The 21,843-nt window shown below is 44.7% G+C and overlaps 1 protein-coding gene across 1 annotated transcript in view; it reads right to left on the reverse strand.

Annotated features, from left to right (window-relative positions):
- The window catches only part of PRKCG (protein kinase C gamma), a 303,415-nt gene that overhangs the window by 84,124 nt on the left and 197,448 nt on the right, over positions 1-21,843 (reverse strand). The gene's annotated exons all lie outside the window — the stretch shown is intronic.

Consider the following 21,843-nt stretch of genomic DNA (forward strand, 5'->3'; position numbering starts at 1 on the left):
ACAATGGACACCACAATTACTTTTACAGGCTGGCATCAGGGCAAAAGAGGTCATCACTAGCAGGTAACCCAAAGATTAGTGCCAGGCATACAGGCAGTAGGACTTTGCGCAGGAACTTAGCATACTGTACCTCCCAACTTTCATTGGCAGTCCAGCGGGACCTTCGCACGCTGCGCACCTTAAGAGCTTATTATAGCACAGAACACTGAGCTACCAAATATTCACCAGCTGTCAATCTTCAAGTTTGCATTCTGCTGCTGTTCCTCATGGGTGCGGAACAGCTTGGGCGGGCGAAAATCACTCAGTGTGTATGCATCATCTCTGTGCATACACGTATATTGTCACATGTATTATACATATGTATTATATATATATATATATATATATATATATATATAAATATATAAGTAATTAAAGTACAGACTGTACTTTACTTATATTGTCAGTCACATGTATTGTCTTAACCATAGTTGCAGACTTTTAGGCTGCCCTATCCAGGAGAGGGCAGCCAGCTCTGTGAAGCATCGCCAGGAGGGAAAAAGGGCGGTTCGGGGGCGGATCCATGGTTGTACTGCTCTATTGGGGGCGTGTCTAGAGCAATTGCAGCATTTTAGCCCCGCCCCCCGCTATGCAATGCCAGTATTTCCAGGACCCTCCTGGCCATTCTGGGAGGGTAGTTAACCCTGGTCTTGACCACTGGCGTAACTAAGCTACCGCAGCCCCCGCCATGGCGGGGAGGCGCAGAGTAACTATGGGCGCCTGGGGGGCTGCGGTGCTATAGTTACCCGCTGCGCTGCTGCCCGGCCGCATCTGCGGTCACTGCCCGTCACTCGCTCCCAGCGCCGGCTCCTGCTGATAATGAAAAGTGACACTTAGAAAATGGCTGCCCCCGTATTGCAGACAGTTTTGGCAGCCATTTTCTAAGAGTCACTTTTCATTATCAGCAGGAGCCGGCGCCGGGAGCGAGTGACGGGACAGTGACGCAGATGCGGTCGGGCAGCAGCGCAGCGGATAACTATAGGGATTCGGGACTATCTCTAGCAGGAAGGTGGGACTGGGAGGAGGCGTGCGGGCACCGCGATCTGCTGCCGCCGCCGCACCGGGCACAGTGAGCGTCTCCCCTGGAGGACATGCCGACACAGAGGGACAGCACCATGTCCCAGCTGGTAGATCACTCCCACCAGGTCCGAGTCAAGGCATACTTCAAAGGGTGAGTAGCTGCACTAGGGCAATCCCATCTCTGCCCCACTTCCTATCCCCACCCACCCTGCCTGCCACTTCTGTTCCACACTCAGGGCATGCTGGCACATGTAGTTCCCAGGCACCTGAGTGTACCATTGTGTGGTAAGAGGAGGTGTGTGGTCGGCTGGGCATGAGGAAGTTCTCTGTCTATAACAAGTCATGCTGTGGTTGTGTGGTGGTGAGTGCTTCCTACACCTGTGCTGAGTGGGCTTAGCGTATTATTAACAGTTTTAATATTACAGTATGGGGGGGGGGGGGGGCGCCGAAAAAATTTGGCGGGGGGGCGCAAAATTTATAGTTACGCCACTGGTCTTAACACAAGGGCGTTAGCGATTTGTGTATATAGCAACAAACTACCTTGGAGTGCCACTGTTTCTTTTCTCTCTTTCTCCCTCTCGCTCTATATACATATATAAAATACATGCATATATACATACACTCACACAGAGCACTTGAACTCCCAGAGTCAATGAAAGCATATGCCTCTGGGTGATAGATGTCAGGGTGGCACAAGGAGCATATGCATCACAGAAGTACACAACCAGATGCCACCCTGAGTCAGTGCGACATTATCAGTGCCTGTCACTGGGAAGAAGCCGGCAGTGCTTGAATTGTCTTACATGAGGTAATTATGAGTTTACCACATGGCCACTAGCTCTTTAGTGACATCAGACAGGCTCCAGTAAGGACACGCCCCCTGTACACAAAGCCATACCACCTTTTTTCAGATTAACAGGTGGGTCCACAGTGCCACCACTGACAAGGAATACAAATAACTCCATCTTGCCTCTAGACACCTGGTATGAACGTGCACCCTTGGTTGCCGAAGTGACATTTTGGATTTGGTGTGATCCTTTCTCAACCTACTGTATATATGAATTAGAGATGTGCAGACTCGGATTCCAGAGATCCGAGCCCCCACGGACGTCATCATTCCGAGCCCAGTTCCAAGCAGCGCTCGGAGATTCCCGCCTGACTCGGGTCCGTCCGCGTGGTCAGAACGTCATCTCCCGGCGCCGGATTTCGCGAGGCTTTAAATAGCGGCTGCCGCGCCCGCCATCTTCATTCCAGTCTAGTAGTGGGTTGGGAGAGGGTGTGTTGGTGCTGCTGCTGGGGCTTAAACTTGACCTCGAGCTTGAATGCAATATTTTTCAATCGCTGGGGCTGTCTCTCAGTGCTGCTGTGTAGTCTAACTGTGTACCTGTAGTACTACTGTCTCCTCTGTGCGGTCTACCTCTGGTGTGCTGTGCTGTAATTAATTATTTTATTTGCTGGGGCTGTCTCCCTCAGTGCTGCTGTGTACTCTGTTCTCCTCTCTGCTTAGGAGAACAGTCTAACTGTGTACCTGTAGTACTACTGTCTCCTCTGTGCTGGGGCCTACCTCTGGTGCTGTGCTGTGCCTGTAATATTATTATATTATATATTAATTAATTGTATTATATATATAGTCCACTGGTGCTGCCTGCACTGAATCTGCCAGTATTATTTAGTTACTGACAGTGCTACTGCCTACCTAGTGTACCTACCTAGTAGATACTAGGCTGCTATATCTAATTTAATTAAAAAATAATACTTGTGCTGTGTGGGACTGTAAAAAATAATTCCATGCTGCTGGTGCACTGACGTGTGCCACTGAGTTACACTGCCAAGCAGTACCGTCCTAATAATAAGATTAATTATTATATAAATTCTGCTGGTGCACTGCATAAAGCTACTGGTGGTGTGTAATATTAATAACTACCTTTTGTGCTGACCACTGGCAGTGCTACTGCCTGCCTGGCTACCTACCTAGTACCTATTAGATTATTTTCTCTACCTACTAGGCTGCTATATTATTATTAATAATTAATTTCATTGAATTATATATAGTCCACTGGTGCTACCTGCCTGCACTGAATACTGTGAATAGAGGTTGCCAGCAGTGTTCCCTCTAAGCTGTGCGCGCGTGCGCGCGCACACAACTTGACGAGTGTGCGCACAGACATTACAACAGAGCGCACAAAGTAGCAGTGGTCCGTTTTTGCAGTTGTGGACTCAGTTAATGTGTGTTTCACCCATCAAATGCATTGTGTGCTGTTGTTTGAATGTTCAAATGTTTAATATCATTTTGAAGTAAAGTTAACACAAATGCTGAACGTCATTTTCCAGTTATATATAAGTGACGCACAAAAATTTAAATTTCCTTTAAAAGTTGCACAGCCAAAATCTTTTGCCGCACACAGCCTTAGTAAAATTAGAGGGAACATTGGTTGCCAGTATTATTTACTCAGTCCACTGTTGCCACTGGCAGTGTTACTGCCTAAGTGTACCTACCTAGTAGTACAAGTACATACTAGGCTGCTATATCTAATTTAATTTAAAAAAAATAATAATACTTGTGCTGTGTGGGACTGTAAAAAATAATTCCATGCTGCTTGTGCACTGACGTGTGCCACTGAGTGCCACTGCCAAGCAGTACCTAATAATAAAATTAATTATTATAAATTCTGCTGGTGCACAATACTAGTATTGCTGACGTATCTACCTGTCTTGTGTCTAGTACTGTCTTATCTACCTGTCTGGTGCCTAATACTGCCGTATCTACCGTCTGGTCTGGGGCTCACTGCCTAATACAGCCGTATCTACCTGTCTGGTCTGGGGCTCACTGCCTAATACTGCCGTATCTACCTGTCTGGTCTGGGGCTCACTGCCTAATAGTGCCGTATCTACCGTCTGGTCTGGGGCTCACTGCCTAATACTGCCGTATCTACCTGTCTGGTCTGGGGCTCACTGCCTAATAGTGCCGTATCTACCGTCTGGTCTGGGGCTCACTGCCTAATACTGCCGTATCTACCGCTGCCGTGCCACTCTTACATGAGCCATGCATTTTTGCATAGATAGATAGATCATATGTCTCTCACACTGCCTGGGGAAAGAGTGGAGATGATGGAGTCTATGGGGTGTATTCAATGCTGGGGGTGAGCTGTGACATCGGGCAGGGCTGCCGGCTTGCTGTCACAGCTCACAGGGTCAGTATTCAACGGACCCCCCTGCATACACTTTTCCCCCCTCGCTCCGTTTTTGGCGTATGTGGCGTATGTGGCCGCTGAAACAGTGGTTCTCATGGCTAAATGCAGCGGGCTCCCTGCATTACCCACAAGCCTGTTTGGGGGAATCCTCGCTGTCCTCTGACAGCGAGGATTCCCCTGTGGCAGTGAATAGGGTGAGCGGCCGGCACGGGGGTTAAACAGCGAGGATCGCTTGTTTTCTGCGATCCCCGCCATTTAAAACCCTCACCTCATTGAATACACCCCAATGTAAGAGAGAAACCTGCTGTTGAAAGCCCATGAGCTGTGTCTGGTATATGTCTCCTTGTATTATTTTGAATGAGTTATGATTATCCAGTGTTTAGTTAGTGCCAAGTCATTTATTTTGATGTGTGCTTCTGTTTTGATGCTCAATCAAAGTGGTTTAAATAGAGTTGCCTTAACTCACAGAATTGTTTGACCTCTTAGCTGCATACATACATACATACATACATACATACATACATACATACATACATACATACATACATACATCCAGGGCTATTTTTGTGCAGGCTCCAGCAGGAACTGAGGCCCTTATTCTAGTTCACTCTTTCTGACAATATATTTCTTAGAATAGATGGACAAAACCATGTGCACTACAGGTGAGGCAGGTGTAAAACCCCACCCAAATCTAATTATCTCTGCACAAGTAACACCTGCCTCACCTGCAGTGCACATGGTTTTGTCCATCTAAGAAATATTTTGTCTGAAAGAGTGAACTAGAATAAGGGCCTCAGTTCCTGCTGGAGCCTGCACAAAAATAGCCCTGCATACATACATACATACATACATACATACATACATGTTTAGTGCATGCTTTCATTCACCAGCACTGGTCTCACTTGCGTGTACTTGTCTCAGACATACACAGCACACAGAGCATTTCAGCTACAATTAGGAAAAGCTGCACCCAAGGAGAAACCGATTGCTGGTCTATTTCATACTGATGCTGCCAGCTATACACATCTGCCCTGATAACAGCTTCAGACTTTATTTTGAAAACTGAAAACATCCCAAAGCCTGAAGGGTGTCTGCCCTTGTATGCTCCTTGTTGTCTTTCCCCTCAGCATTTTACAGAAACACACTGAAGTCGATGATAAATAATAATTCTATTACTCAAGCTGCCTTTTGGCTTTTATTATGACTTTGAATTCCAGCACCACATAAATTGTCTGAACCCTTAATATTAAACATTTTGTTGTGCAGGGTGAAATGCGTGAAATATGCAGCAGAACAGCTGTGTCTTCTCACAGCTCATGCCACAGTTATTCCATGTTGCCTCTCGCTGTTGTCACAGACACAAAGAAATTTTGAGTCAGTTGGTCAGACACGTAATTTATGTCTCTGTAGCCTTTTTAGAACAGCGACTGCATCCTGGCTGCTACTACTTTGCATGGTGCCCCTTTCACCACATTACCCGAGACAGGGGAGTATAAATGTAAGGGTGTTGGTGACCTAGTGGTTTAGTAGAGTACCTCAATGAGATAGTGTTCAGTCTAGCACCCGCCATCATTGAAAACCCATGCAGTTCCTCTTCCCTGCCTGGCAGTGGCGGATTCAGGGGGGGGGGGGGGCACCCGGGCACGTGCCCCCCCTGTCATTTATTTTGTAGCTGAGGACCAGGGCTTTCCAACGAGCCCAGCCCTGTGTCTCTAGCCCCCCGGGAACCGGAGATATCGCCTGGCAAACCTGTAACGTTTTTCCCCCATAGGATAATATGGGACCCATCAATTCTGACCCCCACCCGGTTCCGACGGCTGCCAGTTCCCGGCCTGGCATCGCAGAAGCTTGTGGTTGATGTCATTCAATTCCAAATCGCTGGACCTTCAATATAATACCAGGCTGGTCTAAATCAGTCAATCGGTTCCAGAGATATTGCGTGTAAACCGATTTTTTTATTTTTGAAATGTAATTTCATGGCTGATCATGTTCTTTGAGGGCAGATTACTCTAGAACCAAAAGTTCCAGTTTCACGGAACCAAAATCAATCTAAGCCCACTCAAAAGTTCTTCAATATAATACTTGTCTCATGTAAATGGGTCGGTTGGTTCCGAAGATATAGACGGTTAAATGAGATAACTGGTTAAAGGGGGGAGTGGTGGTTTTCTCTCCCCCCTTACACCAGAAAATGCAGGGACTAGGCTGGTGTAAAAGGGGCCAACCTGGGAATGCATTTTCTGGTGTGAAAGGGGTATTATTTCAAATAGCCGGGACCTGCAGTGCTCTGAATACAGCCAGGCTCTGCCACTGTCAGTGGCTATCACTTCTGCCTGGAGGTGGCTGTCCCCCATTTACCACGAGCATGTATTCCCCCTTGGCAATGAGCATGTAATCCCACATGGCAATGAGCATGGAACCTCTGGCAATGAGCATGGAACCCTTGGCAATGAGCATGTAGAGAAGCAGCACTTATGTAGCATAATTTTTAATAGGCATTATGGTGTTTGGCATAACACATAATGGACATAATGGCGTGTAACTTAACATGTAATGGACATTATGGTGTAAATGTTTAATGCGAGCCTTTGGTGGACAATGTCCCTGTTTATGAAGTGTATTGTGAATTGTGGCTTAATCTGTGTGGCATTATGTGAATTCTGGCTCAATCCATGTGGCATTATGTGAATTTTGTCTCAATCCGTGTGGCATTATGTGAATTTTTTCCCAATCCGTGTGGCATTATGTGAATTTTGGCTCAATCCGTGTGGCATTATGTGAATTTTGGCTCAATCCGTATGGCATTTTATGCATTTGCCTCAATCCGTGTGGCATTATGTGAATTTTGACACAATCCATTTGGCATTATGTGAATTTTGGCTCAATCCGTGTGTGTTATTATGTAAATTTTGGCTCAATCCATGTGGCATTATGTGAATTTTGACACAATCCATGTGGCATTATTTTAATTTTGGCTCAATCCATTTGGCATCATGTGTATAATGGGGTCTAGTATTTTGTTGCATGATGTGTAGAAGTTGTATATGGTGTTGACACGCCCCCTGTTGAGTGGCCACACACCCTTTTCCGAAACGCGCCTTTGGCACGCGCACAACTACATCCTTCACTTTTGTCGCCATGGTGGGCCTGCGTACTTTAAATGCCAGGGCCTATTTTAAAAAATTCCATTCCCACCCTCTCCTGCCGCTCTCTTAGCATGTACACTGGCACCACTAACACCGCCCCTCCCCCACCCAAACCCTTTTATCATGGTGCCCCCCCTGTCATTTTATCCTGGATCCGCCCCTGCTGCCTGGGGTGTCGCTGTCTGCTGTAGTGCTTATAGTACAGTGTGGTTTGTGATTGGCACTAATATGCAAACCAGACCTGTGCTACAAACACCACAGCAGACAGCGACACCCCAGGCAGGGAAGAGGAACTGCATGGGTTTTCAATGATGGTGGGTGTTAAAATGAACACTATGAGAGAAAGCTCCACAATGACCTAGCATGGTATGGCAATGTTTTCTTTCACACTACAGGGGCAGAGGTAAAATGTAGAAAAGATAAAGTACCAAGCTATCTGCTCTTTACTTTAATTCTTCAAACACAGTCCGTGGAGTGGCAGTTAGGGGCTCATACTTTATTTCTATCCACTTCCACTTCCAAGGCTTAGTACATCTATCCTGTACATGTCGAAACAAAAAAAAAATTATAGTTTTTGGATATACTGTATACAAAACAAATGGAACAGAAGTTGCTGGAGCATTTTAGGAATGTACTGTATATCCACAAAACCGGGTAATAAGCCAATCTATGGAAACAATCTCCCATGCCACATGAAAAGGATCATATTACATTATGGGAGACATAGAGAAAAAAGAAAAAGTGCAAATGAACTTCAAAAAACAAGGAAATGTAATTCCTAAACCATTCACCTGATTTGGATGCAAAATACCCTCAAATCAAAGCTGAAAGTCTGCAGTTAAAACAAATCCTGTTTGGTTCATTGCAAACAATGCAATGAATTTGGTCCATTGTGGTGGTGTATAGAGCCCTAAATATGAAAATTGTGTCGATATCCCAATATTTATGGACCTGACTGTATACCCAAACAGGGCTTCTAAGCTCCTGAAATGCATCCGCCACTAATCTACTACATGGGTCAACTGCGCACGCACAGAGTGCCGGAAATAAGATGCCCATGAGTTCCGTAGTGAGCTGAAATCCACTGCATGCAATCCATTCACAGCATATCTGTTCCTGGGCAGAGGTGGCATTGATTTAAGCTGAATATAGGTTTGATTGTGCACTTAGGCCTAATTCAGACCTGATCGCAGGACAAATTTGTTATCACAATAAGCAAAACCATGCTGCAATTTCATGGGAAATTTAGACCCCAGTATAAAAGGCGAAAAGTCAAGATATTTTAGACCCTATCCATAAATACTGCTGTGGTGGCATACTGCTGAGGTGGCCTGGCTGTGCTCCTTTGGGTTGGTAACTGCTCTTCCCTCTTGTCACCACCAAAAAAACTTATAAAGATATTGCTTTTATAGTATCTAACTGTTTCCTGTGCTTGGACAGTTTTTTTGTTTTGTTTAAAGCATTTGGCATCATGGTTATCATGACCACAAATCTACCATTTGCCTTTTCACCTACATTTCCCTTTGGCATTCTTCATTTCTGCTATTGTTGCAGAGGTAAAGAATCGAAGGTCACCGGTCTGGGTGTAATTGTTTAATTCATTCATTCCCTTCATTGACCAATACCTGACTGTTATGCTGGGTACACACCAGAACGATTTGGCCTCAATTTCCCTAATTTTGATACAATCTCGACCGATTGTATGTATATTGGGCATGTTTTGGCACATTTTAGATCTGATTCCGATCCGATGAGTGTCCACGTGGGTTGTTTGGTTGTTTTGCAGATCCTACCTGCTGCAGTCAGGAATTAAAAAAAAACACCCTCAACTGGGTACAGATCGTGATCGGATCATATGCAGATCATGAGCAGATCATGAGCTCCAACAGATCATGTGCGACCATCGTATGATCGTCTCACGATCATGATCATTCTGGTGTGTACCCTACATAACAGGGACCAGTATCATCGCCCAAACAGGCAGGGCCGGTGTAAGGCACCGGAGCGCCCCAGGCGAGTCGGGGTGGGGGCGCCCCGGTGCCGGGGGGGGGGGTGGGGTGGGGTGGTACCTGTGTAAAAAACTTGCGTCCCCGGCGTCCCTGCTGAGTGCTGGTGCGTGCGGGTGTGTCCGTGCCGCCGGGGGAACCTGCGGCGCTGTTATTGTGTATAAGCTGGCCGCGGCCGGCGGGGTCCCTACAGTGAATGGAAAATAACTAGCGCTTCCCGCGCCGCCGCGCACATAGCGCTAGTTATTTTCTATTCACTGTAGGGACCCCGCCGGCCGCGGCCAGCTTATACACAATAACATCGCCGCAGGTTCCCCCGGGGGCACGGACACACCCGCACGCACCCGCACTGCAGGGACGCCGGGGACGCAAGTTTTTTACACAGGTACCACAGTTCGCTAACCCTCCAGGTGCCGGCGCCCTAGGCAAATGCCTAGAGCTGCCTAGTGGTGGCGCCGGCCCTGCAAACAGGTGGGTAGTTAGAAGACTGAAGAAGATTGAGTAGCGTTCTAGGTGAAATCCTCCTGCAGTGCTTGTTGTTAGTTATAACTTGGCATTGCTGATTACTGGGCCATCCTTTCTTTGGCACCATACAGTACTTCTGTCTTAAGTAAATATTTTTTCTCATTTAATAAATCATTAACTGTTTCCTGCAAAAATCTACACCTGTGTCTTTATTTACCAGTTTTATGATGAAAGAATTTACACACGACACACCTAATCTGATTGAAGGTTTAAAGATAAGGCACAGTTAAGCCCCTTAAGGGCCTACACAAGGGGCAATTTCAGCATATTTTTTAAGAAAATTTAGAAAATGCCCCTACATCGCTCCGTGTGTAGGGGCCTTTTATGATAACGATGCGCGGCCCATGCAGGATAGATCTAGTCATATAGCCAGTCAGGGCCAGTGTTCCTACAGGGTGACATGGTATTGATGATTGCAGTGGTAAAAAAGGCTGTCTTGCAGAGGCTTGGCGTTCCAGTGATACAATGTTTAATTTCTGCATTTACTTCAACATTACAACCTTTGGCTTTCTGCACTGTATTTGCGTGTACATTTCACATTTCTCATTTGCAGAATTTATCATCTAGAAACAGTGCTGGGATAATAATGGTGTTAATTCATTCTGCTCCATGGCATCGTTTATGAAAAATGAAAAAATCCAGGCACAACAAAAACCGGTAGAAGGAATTCCACATGGAACACTCAAGGCCAAACTTTGGAGCCAACTGCAGAATGCTGTGAATACTAAGCAGGTTAGTTTCAAATAATGTTCTTCAAGATAAACAAGAAGCACAAACACTAATATAAAAGTAATGAGAAAGCAACTCTCAGAAACTGTGCAAAGTGCTGCATTCATGTACCTGAGTAAAAGGCATTCATTATTTGTTTTTCTGGTTCCCCAACCATGCCAAAGCTGTATTGTAAGATTTTACTAACAGGCTCCTTCCACTAGCCGAAACCAGGGCTGTACTATTTTGTGACCCTGTGCCTTTTCAATGTACTCCAAATTTGGGAGGTATGATGTGTACCGTATGTCACTTGCATAACATACTAGTTCATACTTGCTTACACCCTTAAAGTGCTCTTTCATCGTTGGGAAGAGGGTTGCAGCACCTGCAGTTCAAGGAGATTCTGGCACTTCCGTCGTACAGCCCCGACCTTGCACCCAGCGACTTTCACCTCTTCCCAAAGATGAAAGAACACCTTAAGGGTCAACACTTCAACTCTGACAACAAGATGAATGGTGCCGTTTGGGCCTGGTCAGTGGTGTAACAATAGCCCTGCAGAGGGGGGTTGCGGGGAGGCGCAGAGTAAGCGTGGGCACCGGGGGTCTGCGGGAATATCATGCGCTGCACTGCTGATGGGGCCCGGGACCAAACGTACCTCTCTGCTTGCCGCCGGAACCCACAGAATCTACTTTTTTGCGGTCCCGGCTCTCCTCCTGGCAGGCTTTTGTTAATGAATGACACACAATGGCCGCCCCCTTACATCAGACACTTTTTGAGGATGCTAGAGGAGGAGACAAGAGACAAGTAGATCTGTGGGAGACAAGAGACAAGTAGATCTGCGGGTGCCGGCGTTGGCGGCGAACAGATGGGTAAGCAGCGTGGTTTAATGTGTTGGTTTTGTTTATTCTTTAACATTGTGAGTGTTAACTGTGGTTTATTCATGTCCTATGGAAATGATGTGGGAGAAGCTGGATGCTAGGCAGATTTAGCACCTCTTATCAGATTCACCTTCCTATATCTTTGTTGTGTGTGTGTGTGATTTAATGCATTAATTTAGCTTACTTAGATGAAGGCCACAGCCAAAAAAATATATAAGAAGTCACTATGTTGTGCCTGTAGTCACAGCATATAAAAAAAAGTGTTTAAAAAAAGCTTTTTTTTTAAACTAGCCAATCAAATTAAATATCAAATATATCTTTATTGCCATCAAATGCCCACAATGAAATTCAAGTATGGACAGTACAGCGTATGAGAACAATAAAAGAAAGCAACATCAGAGTACAAGATCAATGCACAAATCCAACTATTCCCGCTAATTATTCAGAGCACGAATTGCCACTGGGAAGAAACTCTCTCTAAACTGTCTTGTTCTACACAAAATTGAGGGACATCTCTTGTTCTTAATTAGGGTGCAAAGGATCCCTCAGAATACTTTTTGCCTTTGAGAGTATATGGAAACCGGCTCGTTTTCCATTTACATGTTGAATACTTGGTAAGGCAATCCAATTATTTTGCTTGCCAGTGATACCACTCTCTGATGAAATTTGCGGTCAGCGGCAGAGCAGGAGCCGAACCATATTAGGACACCGTAGGTGAGAACGCTCTCAATAACGCTAGAGTAGAACTTCACCAAAGTTCTCTTACAAATACCAGCCAAATATAGTTTCCTCAAGAAAAACATACGCTGGTGAGCCTTTTTTATGACAATATTTATGACAATATTTACATGTGTACTCATGTAGATTCAACTTTCTCAACTTGTTGACCTTTCAAAACTAGTGGGCAGTATGAATCTTGGCAGGACTTACTAAAATCCACAATCCTCTCTTTAGTTTTGTCCAAGTTAAGGACCAGGCAGTTGTCCCTACTCCACGACTCCAGTCTGGACACTTCCAGCCTGCAATCCGGTTCGTTACCATTAACAATGAGACCTACTACTGCAAATTTGACGATTTGGACAGATTCAGAGCTTGAGGAGCAATCATGAGTAAACAAGGAGTACAACAGAGGGCTCAAGACGCACCCCTGCGGGACCCCTATGCTAACTATCAATTCACTGGATACTTGGGGCCAAATGTAATAGGGTGAGAGTTTCAGAAAGTGAGAGATTTTGGGAGAGTTTTCCCCTTTTTTTTTAAAGCAGCAATCAATTACACTGCAAAACCAGGTTGATTTTGCCACGTAATTGATTGCTGCTTTAAAAAACATGGGAAAACTCTCCCAAAATCTCTCACTTTCTGAAACACTCACCCTATTACATTTGGCCCATGGTCTTTTATTCTGACAACCTGTGGCCTATTTGATAAAAAAATCCAAGATTCATCTACACATATACCCACTTAACCCAATATTAAAAAGTTTGCTCACTAACGATGATGGAATTACAAAAGAACCCTTTGATTCGAGGTGGGAAAGAGTTTGCTGCAGTAAAGTGAGTGCTGCGTCATCTGTAGATCTATTTGCCTTATAGGCAAATGGAAAGGGGTCAAAACCAGGTGGGATGCATTTCTTAATGTGTACTAAAACCAGCCTTTTTTGGGGGGGACTGGAGTAATAATTGTGGATTTAAAACACTTAGGCACACAGAGACAAGTTAAAAATGACAGTAAAAATTCCAGCAAGCTGTGCTGCACACTCCTGTAAAACTTTCCCTTGAATCCCATCAGGGCCAGCAGCCTTCCCTACCTTAAGCTGGATACACATCTATACAATCGTCGGGCCGTTCTTTCAATCTGGGGCGAACGGCCGTTTGATTGTATAGGTGTGTACGCTGCCCTGATTCCTGCTGCACGATTGATGTCCGTCCATACTCGGTTGGTTGAAGGTTCAGTGCTGTTTAATATTCATCCGACTGGATGGCCCATATCGGAACAAAAGTGCAGTGTGTACGCACGTTCGATCGATATTGCGATTATACTCCCAAAGCTGAAACTCTCATGTGGGCGTTGACAAGCTGCATGATCTCTCCTACAGCACAGCATGTAAACAAGAAGCGTTCACCTCTCCCTCATTATATTTTCCTCCCATCTTTATAGCGGTTTGTCGTAGGTCTGTCCCTATTCACCCCACCGGCTGTCTACATGTAGACGCGCACCCCATCCTTATAGTGGATTTGCCGTACATGTGTCCCTAGTCACCCTGCTGCCTGTCTACATGTAGATGAGCACCCTAACTTTATAGCAGTTTACCGTACGTCTGTCCCTTGTCACCCCACCAGCTGTCTACATGTAGATACGCACCCCATCTTTATAGCGGTTTGCCATATGCCTGTCCTAGTCACCCCACCGGCTCTCTACATGTAGGCGCGCACCCCATCTTTATAGCGGTTTGCCATACCCTGTCCCTAGTCACCCTGCCACCTGTCTACATGTAGACGCACACCCCATCTTTATAGCGGGTTGCCGTACGCCCGTCTCTAGTCACCCCACCTGCTGTCTACATGTAGACGGCCAGCTACACCGTTCTTCAGAGCGGTTTGCCGGACTAAATTTTTTACGTGGCACTACAAGTACCTGTGCAGCAGGGGTGTTTATAGACTGCAATTTTGTGGCCATAGCAGCAAGAATGCAAGCACAACCCTTTCTTTTCCTCAATCTCATGATGGGAGTGATAGAAAACAAATGGAATGAACGTACGTGTTCTCCAGGGACGTGCGGTGAGGTAAATGGCTGAGGAGTCCCTGGCAAGTACCAGAACCAGATATGCACACAATATAAGAGACACGGGGTACAACCCAGCATAATATACAGGTGCAGCAGTATACACTGCTGGAGATTCACTGAGTTTTGATAAGAGATGTGCAAAACAGGTAGCCAGGTGAGGCACTGCCTCACCTGCCATAGACTTTTTACTCCAGAGTTTTGACTATAAAAATTATTTTTTAATGTATTATTTGTATTTTTGACATCAAAGCTTCGGGACATCAAAGCTTCCCCCACCCTTTACCGCTGGAGGATCAGTAGGGGCCTCAATACATTGTTATGCCCAGGGGCCTACACTGCTGTTGATGCCCCTATATGTGTGTGTATATATATATATATATATATATTTTTTTTTTTTGGTACTTATGTAGTATCTGGGCGTCCGATTTAGAAATCGGATCGGATCGCATCGCATGCGACCAAATCGTATGCGATGCAATGGTCAAGATTTTTCCATAGGATTCAATGTTAAAATGGTCTGAGTCCATTTTAACATAGAATTCAATGGGAAAAAGGAGTCCTTTTCCTTTCCCCACTATCCAAGTGGGCATGGAGTTGGATATAAACCTGTGGCGAGCGTAGCGATCCACCGAGCCCGAAGCGTGGCGAGCGTAGCGAGCCCCGCGAGGGGACACAGAATACTTTTTAAGAAATATGCGGCCCCTCGCGGGGCTCGCTTCGCTCGCCACGCTTCGGGCTCGGTGGCTCGCTGCGCTCGCCACGCAATATAAAATCAACTCTATGCCCACTTCGATAGTGGGGAAATGAACAGGACCTTCTTAACATTGAATCCTATGCAAAATCGCATCGAATCGCATCGCATCTGATTGTATGCCTTAAGGTAAGGCATACAATCACAAAATCGGACGCCCAGATACTACATAAGTACCATTTTTTTTTATTATTATTATTATTATTATTTATATACATTTGGTCTATCTATAATACTTGAACTGACCTGTCATATACTGGGTCACCTAAGTGTCCATCTCCGTGCTTTGCTCCGCCCCTCTGGAAACCCCCTTCTGAAAATCCTGCGGTTGACCCTGCACCCTATTACATTTAGCCCCCTGTTTTTAATCCCACAGCCCACTGTCCACATGCACCTTCTTCCTCCCCTGTTCTTCTGGTCAATGTTATATAAAAGACCATTGCTGGTGGATGCCAATCAGTAGCTACATAGACAAACAGAAGTACAACTGTATCCACCAACACCACATAACTGGACCCAAGAATGTCAATGTTCCTTAATCATTATTGCTGTATATTTCAATAAGAAACTTTGGCCTAGGGGTGACATAAAAAAAATGTTCACTTTGGACACTTTCGTAACCACTGTGCTAAGTATATGTGGTAATAATGCTAAGTTTACTGAAAGGAAAAATGCTTCTACTCTGTCCGCCATTCTTTCCTCCTGCTACTGTGTATAAGATAACCCAAAAACCGCAATCACCGCTCTCATTTCCTTATAAGACTCATATTCCCTATGGGAAAAGCTGAGGGCATTGTTGCTATTGTTCCTAAAAGCACAAGGTCACAATCCACCGCAGCTTCATTTATCTTCTCCTCTGAAAGCCAGCAGAGACTTTCTATAAATCACAGTCTAAGGCTTTTGCAAATTAAATGCAAACACAATATCAACAGAAATGTCGCTGACACAGCCGAGACTTAAACCCATGACTCTCTGATTTATTAATTGCCTGTGTGCATTGAAAATAGGGAATTAGCTGCAGACAAATCTCATGCTCGCACTGTAGTTATCCAGTAAGCACGCCTTCCCTGTCATTGCGTAGGCATTGTCAGACCATAATGGATCATGATTAAAGGGTGATCCATTCACGATCTATTATGGTTTGACAATGAATATTTAACCACAGTGTTTTTGAATATGTAATTATATTTCACTGCATTCCCTTTGCTTGGTGCTTTCTCATTATTTTTCTCATGTCAGTGACTTTTTCTTTGAAACATGTAATGTAGTTAGTTACGTAGTTGCCTACCCTCCTGCATTCTGCAGGAGACTCCCTGAAACAACAGCAATCTCCCTCTCCCCCTCACTAGTCTAGCAATCTCCCTCATGTCATCTAGCCCATATTACACTGTTACATTTTTTTGGGAAAAAAAGGAATGAGAGACAGATACATTTACATTGAATCGTCAGCACCATTTCCCAGCACTTTACCAAGTATAGTATCTCTTACTAACTGCTTTGGGGCTCATCTACATTTGTATATAAGTCATTGTAAAAGATTCCTCTCAGATGTAACAGTACACACCCACGCTTCTAGGTGCCACGTTCACAATCTCTTTTCACAATCTCTCCATATATGGACAAAGACATGCCCTTTGGGTGGAGCATGACACGCCCCCTCAGTGGGGTGCTTTGCAAAATTCTATTAACAACTATAACCCCCTGAAACTAGTTTTAAAAAGTAGGCAAGTATGAGTTAGTATACTTTTTACATGCTCCTGTGTCGTCCTTCATACTTCACCGTTTGCCAGTCTGGTCACACAGGCACTAACAAGCTGTCTATAAACAAACATCTGCCTCTCCCTCTGGTTCGCTGATCCAGGAATAGGTTAGTCTGGGGCAGAAAACTACTTTGTGCATAAAAATGCAGCATAATGAGGTTTCTTTCCTGTCAGTAAAGCATAGCAGTAGGTGACTGCAGATGGCTCTGTCAGACCCCAGTTACACTAGATCCCTGAGGACATGTAAATGTAACATCGCTCTCTATTTTAAGCGAGAAATTGCAGTTACATTATTTCTAAATGCTGCTCAAGAGTCGTCGCAATATTTAAAGACTGTGTTTATGGGATGGATGGTAAAATAGCGGTACATTTGGCAACGTGGATGAATTTAGAATTTTGTTTTTCGTTAGGGTTGTTGCTCTTGCGCTTTTCAATTGACGTGTTTCCTCACCAGCCTAAAATAAAATTATGTGTGTGAGCAAAACATCATCACATGAGCACATTCGGGTTCTTGGGCGCTCATCATTGTAATGACATGGCCATAATATGCAATGTTTACAGGGCTACCACTAGGAATTTTGGGGCCCGAGACTAATTTCCAGTCCAGGCCCCACCGCCCCCCCATCTCCCCCCACTTACCGCCCTACTCCTGCAGCCTCATCCGCTCCTTCTGAACGCAGCAGGTCAGGAAGCACAGGCTTCTTCAATGCAGGAGGCCTGCGGACAAATTAAAATGCAGTACCGGCTGGTGAGCCAATCAGAGCTTGTGTACCGGCAGCCACTCTGATTGGCTAACGGTACACGAGCTCTGATTGGATCAAAAGCCGGTGCAGCATTTTAATTGGGTGCCGACGTCCTGCATTGAAGAAGCCTGTGCTTCATTCAGTGCACCGAGCGCAGCACAGGCAACACAGAGGAGGCAGTCGGGTGGGTCATGGGAAAAATGCCTTTTAAGCGATCATTGGGGGTTATTCAGTAAGGATCTCAAAAGCAAAATGTTTCTTTAATGGGCAAAACCATTCCGCACTTCAGGTGAGGCAAATGTAACATGTGCAGAGAGAGTTAAGGTGCCCATGCACTAGGGCGGTTCACATGCGATTTGGGCTTTTTTTTATGCGTTTGCGGTAATAAATTGCGTGAAAAGTGTCCAAATAGCATGTGATTGACAGCAGGTGATGCATGGCCCCGTACACATCACAACGGAGTCTGCGAGTCGCACCGGCTGCAGAAGCCATCTGTTGGATCATATCCGAGCCAGGCATATGCAAAAGGACCCCATAAGATATATCACATGTGATCCAGGAAGGTCCCAGGTGGCTCAATTGGGCATTGTGGGCGACTTCTAGGCTCAGAGAATTGTATGCGGGCTATAGATTTGGGTGAGTTATTTTGTTTCTGTGCTGGGTAAATACTGACTGCTTTATTTTTACATATCCCAGTCAAAACTCACTCAATATCATAAAACTCACCCAAACAAACCAGCTCTAATTATGTCCAATTTTGTAGAGCGGTTTTGTGTCATCGACCATATTTTATGTTTAACACGGTAAAAACATTTGGATCCGACTTTTTACCGGCTGCCCTTATTCAGAGCCGAAAGCCTCCAACATTGAATGAACTAGGGTGTTATTATATTGCCCAACTTTTCAATAGGTCACTAAATAAGACGAAATTTGGCTCCCAATACATCCCAGCCATAGTAACATGTCGTCAGGAGCCGACAGGTCGGCCGGACCCTGCTAAAAAGGAGTGGGCATGTCAATGGTCTTGCGCAATGATTGGGCAAACATTCCACTATGCTTTGGATGGTAAAATGCCTAGTGATGACCCAGCAAGTAGTCCAAGTCATGCATTTCCAACCTTTCTCCCTTTATTGTTTGTTGGATCCCTCACAATGCAATGCGGAATGATGCCAATAGGTTTCTATAGGGTAATTCCTGCTCTGCATCGGAGCCCCAGTGATGAGGCTTTAGTACATTTGGAAATGCATGAAAACACAGATAAACCGTGTTTTTACCACATTTCTGCCTTAATAAATCGTGCCGTAGTACATCTGAGGCAGATGTACTACGGCATGGACAGTGATAAAGTGGAGAGTTATAAAGTACCAAGCAATTTGGTCCTAACTCACATGTTACAGGCTATGTTTGAAAAATGTATGAGTAAGGAGCTGATTGGCTGTTGATTTATCCCTCCCCTGAAGAATGCCAATTTTTTTTTCAATTGAATCTTTATTACACTTTTCCTTAAATACTTTAACAAACATACAACATCTGGTCCGGCCATCCGCCCGACAACACATTGTATTGCAAGGATAACATACGCAGACTGCATTTCCATTAAAACAAACACATATGCACAATAACCATACACAGTAAGTCTAACGAGTTTGCCGTGGCGAGTACGGGCCCCATACCTCTCTCAGCTGTAACCAATTAAATTCCCCTATCAACCATCTATCCTCTATCGGATGCTCTGGGTCTATATATTCATGTTCGATTATTTATTGATTTCTCCCCATAATTTGATGACCTGTACAACCAAGGGCGGATCTTGGGCTATTGTATGTCCCTGAAGAATTCTACACAAGGGATTAACCCCAGGGGTTGATGTGCTCACCAGGGCAGTTATTATACCGTTTCCCTATTCCTCGACCAGCCAGGCCCTCATCTGCACTAGTTTGAGATGAATATAGTACCCTCTAAAATCAGGCATCCCCAAGTCCCCCTCTTTCCCTCATCAAGGCTCTTAGTTGGACCTTGGGTCGTGCATTGTTCCAAATAAAAGATGATAAAACACTATTAATTTTCCTAAACTAAGCTAATTGGGGAGGTAAATCGGAGATTGCTGGATTACGTATAAAAATTTTGGGAGTATGACCATTTTCAACCAGTTTATACGTCCTTTCAGGGTTAGTGGTAGCTTGCTCCACGTTTTTACCAGATTCTCCATTAGAGGCTGGATATTTAGTGGAGTCAACTCCTTTGGATTTTTGGAAATCCAAATGCCCAAATATTTGAATGACACCACCCACTTTAAAGGAAGTGAATGTAGGGAAGGAAGGCTCCCTATATCATTGGCTGAGAGAATGTGAGATTTTTTTTCCGATTTATTCTCACCCCCGAATAGTCTTAAAATGAATCTATTATTTTCAAGACTAAAAGGTAATGCTGTCACATAGTCAGATAAATATATTAAGAGATAGTCCGCGATTAAGGATACTATATCTCTACCAGCCCCTACTTTAATTCCCTTAATATTCGGGTGCGTTCTTAGGATGCAAGCCAAGGGCTCGATTGCCAGAGCGAACAGGACAGGGGATAGAGGACACCCCTGCCTTCTCCCTCTGGCTAACATGAACGCCGGTGATGTCCAACCATTCACTGATTCTCAAGCTGTTGGGTTGGTGTACAATAATTGTATCCATTTTATAAAATTGGGCCCCAGTCCAAAAGCCTTAAGGACTGCCCACAGATAGGGCCACTCGATCGTGTCAAACGCTTTGATCACGTCAAGGGATACCACCACTGGGTGCCCCTCTTTCTCCATTGGCATCGGCAGGTGGCAGTATAGCTTACGTAAATTCAGAGAGGTGGCCTTTCCGGGCATAAACCCGGACTTATCCGGTGAATTATTTTTAGAATATGTTTGTTTAGCCTACCCGCCAAGACTTTAGCCAATTTCTTGGCTTCCACTGACAGGAGTGATGTGTGTCTAACTCACTGCAATCTGTTCCCTGTTTCAATATGACGATTATTTTTGCCTCTGGCATTGAGGTTGGCATGATATTGTCCTCAAAGCAGAACATTAGGGTCTCCAGCAGTGAAGGGGCAAGGACATCTATGAATTTTCTTTATATTTCTGCTGGTATTCCATCAAGTCCTGTGGCCTTCCCACCAGGTAGTTCTTTAATTGCCAGCCTCACCTCCTCCATACTCAACTGTGCCTTCATGCAAGAGGTTTCAGAGTTACCTAATGACGGCAGATCTATCTTTGCAATGTATTTACTTATTTCCGATTGATTTTGTTTTAATCTGTGTACAATTGGTGAAAATAATTCATACATTCCTGCCCTATCTGTATAGTTGTCTCTGCTATGTTCCCATCTTCCGTTTTGATATTACTAATAATGTTGGAGGGCGTTTTTGCCTGCACCAAATATGCTTGATATTTACCAGGTCTGTTTGAATGCTGAGAATTCTGTTTCGTGCGATATGACATTAATTTTACATTCTCCTCCTTCAATGAATCCACCCACTCCCTTTGGGCTCCCAGCCATTCCTGCCTACAGGAGTCGCTACCACTATTTAAGTATTTTCTTTCCAATGCAACAATTTTTCGTTCCATTTGCTGGATTTTATTTCTACTCTCCCTAATTCGCTTCTTCAAGGTGCCCCTAATAAATGCTTTAAAGGCATCCCAGATTATGGGGGGTATTCAATCTCATTTTATTCACCTCGTGCAGTCGACTTTATTATGGTTACGTTTTGCTCGACTGAAATATTTTTCCCTGCAAGCCGTGATCTCGCCAATTCAAAGTGTCAATCCTCGAAGTCTCCTCCTGACGACGTTTGGAATGCCCACAACTCGCAACATTGTATAAACTCGCCTTCGCGCCATGTCCGCACCTAAAAAGGCTTGTAACTCGTGTTCCCTCGCCTATTCCTGTTATGACTGGCTTTTGGTTAGATGCGGAGTATTGTTACTGTGGGATTTCTTCACTTTTGTTCACGCGCATCGTGCAAAATCCAGCTTCTTTGACAGCTCTAACTTTGCAGGTAATTAATATATATTTTTTATTGGTTTTGGTCGGTGATAATGCTGTTAGCGTCGAGCCATTAACTCTGTACATCGTCGTGTTCAGATGCAAGGTAATGATTTTTTCTTGTCTTGTGTGGCATTTTTTTTAGGTGTTTATGATTGCGCACTGGTGTCCTCAGGTTGAGGGGCATGCTTTTGTTTGTCGTCTGTAAATTATATAGTTAGTTCAGTGTGCGTCATGCATTTTTTCTTCGTGGTTTGTGTATGGTGCGCAGTA

This window comes from Crinia signifera, chromosome 19 (genome assembly GCF_055691185.1).
Source record: "Crinia signifera chromosome 19, ASM5569118v1, whole genome shotgun sequence".
Taxonomy (NCBI): domain Eukaryota; kingdom Metazoa; phylum Chordata; class Amphibia; order Anura; family Myobatrachidae; genus Crinia; species Crinia signifera.